The sequence below is a fragment of the Cebus imitator genome, unplaced genomic scaffold, assembly GCF_001604975.1.
Source record: "Cebus imitator isolate Cc_AM_T3 unplaced genomic scaffold, Cebus_imitator-1.0 Scaffold35, whole genome shotgun sequence".
Classification (NCBI taxonomy): Eukaryota; Metazoa; Chordata; class Mammalia; order Primates; family Cebidae; genus Cebus; species Cebus imitator.
In genome coordinates, this window is record NW_016107350.1 from 9,157,157 (window position 1) to 9,160,699 (window position 3,543).

General features: G+C 47.5%; 1 pseudogene; it reads right to left on the reverse strand.

Annotated features, from left to right (window-relative positions):
- Nucleotides 1–892: 892 nt before the first annotated feature.
- Nucleotides 893–3,212, reverse strand: LOC108301542 (annotated as a pseudogene).
- Between the last annotated feature and the right edge of the window lie 331 nt (nt 3,213–3,543).

Here is a 3,543-nt window from a genome sequence, read left to right on the forward strand (position 1 = left end):
CTTGAGCCCCAGAGATTCAGACTACAGTGAGCTGTGATGGCACCACTGCACTTTAGCCTGAGTGACAGAATGAGACCATGTCTCAAAAAAAATAATAATAAAATAAAATAAAATGTCTTGTTGTATAAAATGATAGAGCATCAAACGGCAAAACCAGAATTTATGGAATAGCAAAATGTTACCTGATTTGAGTGACCCCTACATATTCCCAGTATTTAAAAAGTGCCTAGAAACACCAGAAAGCTAAACCCAGGAATGACCGCATCCTGTCCCAGTCTGCAAAGTTAACAGTTAGGAGATTATCTCACTCATATCAGCAAACAGTAGGAAACTGAAGCATTAGTAATGAAAAATGAAAGGAGGGCAATTTGAGAGAGAGCTTGATGATGAATTGAATGTCAGGAATAAAAGTGAGGGAGAAAAAAGTAAGAACGACACACAGATTTCTGGCTTGGGATAAGATAGTTGCCCTTCCTGAAGATAAGTCAAACAAGTGGGCTGTTTGGGAGCAAATATAATAAGCCCTCCTGGGGACATGTCTAACTTTATGAGTCTGGATATGCAGATAAAGAGCTACAAGAGAGGCTGCAGTAGAGAAGTTGATCTGAGAGTTACTGGTATGCCAATCAAAGCAGTGGCATCAGTGAGGCACCCAGGAAGAATACAGAGTGAAAAGTGCAAAGGACAAAAGAAGCACCTAGAAGAAGACTGAATCACATCAGGGGCAGGAGAAGAGGCTACTGAAAAGGCAACGCAAAAAGAGCAGCCAGAAAGGAAGGAGACAATTGGGAGGAAGAGATGTCAGGGAAGCCAAAGGAAGGAGAGCAATGTGGCCGGGAGACCAATGTCGCAGATGGCTTGGGTAAGATGGGATGCAAAGCTCCACTGGATTTGACCTTTGGGGATCTGTGGTGTGGGGCAGCGGACAGGTGACAGCAGGTTGGGTAGTGAATGGAAAAAGAACAAGCAGCAAAGCCGATGAATGCGGAGGGTGCTCTTTAGAGTGGTGATTCTCAAAATGTGTCCCCAACCATCAGCATCACCTGGGAACTTGTTATAAATGCACATTCTTGGACCCTACCTCAAATCTGTCAAATCAGAAACTCTGGAGATGAAGCCCAGGAATGTGTGCTTTAACAAGTTCCGTAGGTGATTCTGATGCACACCAAAGGTTGAGACAGACAGATCTAGAAGAAGAAAGATAAGCAAATGTTGGGAGAAAAAGGAAGATAATTAAAGGAGGGTTTTGTGTTCCAAAATGGAAGAAATTTTGGTTTTTTAGCTAGAAATTACTCTTTATTGATTAAATCACCAGAAATTCTCAGCACAAGATTTAACATCTTAATGACCACTAAGGCCTGGGCTCTAGGGCTCTCTCTGCCTCTTCCAGTGCTTGATGGGCCGTAGAGGGAGAGACATAATTAACATAGGCCAAGTCAGATGGTTGCAGGTCCTCCCTTCCCAGTTTTTAACAAGTTGTCAATTCATGTCCAGAGCAGGAAAGAACCAGTACTTCAGAAAAATCTTGTAAAGAATTTGACATTGCATTATAAGATCTCTCATAACAATTTAGATTTATCAATAGTACTGGCGCAAAATCATTTGCTTCAGATCTAAATGTTTTACATTGTGCAATTTACTTTGTGTGTATATGCAATTTCAGTAAATAATCTCACTCCCTGTGCAGAAATTAATCAACCCAATGCAAAAAAAAAAAAGTCCCTCAAACTGGAATAGCCTCATCTTACCTCGGAAAGAGGAAACAAGTTTTTCTGCTCCTCTTCTACCCATGTCTACAGATGTCCCCACAAAGTTCAAAAAGTTACTTCTGGCCTTGGAATGCACACACAGGCAGCTTTTGATGGGCTAATTTAGATCACCTAGAAAGGGCAATTGCAACCATATGCAGGTAGCCTTCTTTGGAAATTTCTCAAATCAACTTTTGAGAATTGTCCATGATTGTTTACAAAGGCCCTAAGCTCTAAACAACTTCTACCATTTCATTTCATGAGCTAGGCTCTGAGGACGAATGGAATGTGCAGGAGAAGAGCAGCGGCAGTGGCCCCATGAGTTAGGACCTCGATAACTCCAGGCTTGTCAATGACCCAGGCTGTCTGGTTTCCCTTTTCCACAATGCCAACGATCCATCCCTGGTGACCCTCTCTGTACTTGGAAGATCTGATTTCAGAACAAAAGTGATCCACCTATTCTCTTGGAAGACAAATCAGTAATCCTCCTGAGGTTTCAGCTGAGGTTCCTTGAAGAAGCCTAAAGTGCCCGCTGGCCTTGCTCATGGCAGCCATCTTGGCAATGACTGGCAGATTATGAGTGACAAAGGACACATCATTTCTTTGTTGCTTCTCAAGGTTCTGAGAGTGTCCTGAATACCAAAGCCTGTGATATCTATGGCTGCATGGGCATTGATTTTGTGCATTAATCCAGCAGCAGTTCGGATGAGGGTAGGCATATTAAACATGGCTTCCTGATAGGCCAGCTCTACCTCTTCTCTGGAGACCACCATCTTCACCTGCTTCCCTCTTTCAGGATTATCCAGCCATTGGTGTGCATTGACAGCAACTTGGGTTCCTAAGGGTTTTATGCCAGCACATCCCCAACAGTGGCGTTATTAGGCATTAAGTTGCCACAGTGGCAACCCCACCGATAAGCCAAGAGGCAACGACCGTTTGTCCACCTGTCACTGCAGTTCCTCCCTCCTCAGTAGCTGTCCCGAAAGCCTTTGATCATGAGTGGCATTATTTTTTCCCGTTCCTCCTCACTCATACTCTGGCTGAGGCTGAGTAACATCAACATGTCACACTCGGTAATGACCACGGCCCAGAGGTCACTTAGCACGTTGGCACAAGCTGTGCACCCCATCATGTAGGAATCCTCCACCAAGGCGTAGAAGAAGTCTGCGGTCTGCACCAGTGACAGGCCCTCATGCCTCCGGGGAACGACGCAAGAGTCCATCCCAATGCCCTGAGCTGAAGGGCTGGGCCAGGGTCCGCCCCCTCTGGTAGGGGGGCTTCCTGGGCAGCTTGCCCAGCTGGGTGTGGGCCGCGTCAGTCCCGCCGGGAGTTGGGCAGCGCCTCCTGCGGGTCCTTGCAGCCTCAGTCCTTCCTGCCACAGACGCCGTCAGCCGCCAGCTCAGGCTGAGGCCCCACGCCCGGGGCTGGAGGGACTGGGAGCTGCAGAAGGCCCGACCCAGAGACAAGGCCGCGGGGCCGAGCAGACTTCCGCCGCCGTCACGGCCGCCGTAGAGTCGGGCAGCGGCGGCTTCCGGCGTCCCAGGGGCTTCCGTCATTGCACCTGCCAGGCAGGCCTGAGGAGGGGAGAGGAGGGCAGGGCCCTTTTAGTTTCCACTCAAGTTAATGTGAGCTGACAGTCAAACACCTCCCGCAGAGATTCTCCGGCAGCACCCTGGACACCTACCCGCCCACACCACGCCTCGCTGGCCTTCCTCCAAAATGGGAGCGGTTTTTAATATGTTTGCATGGTACGAAGAAAAGGGCCAGTATTTGAAAAGATTGGATCTATGGAAAA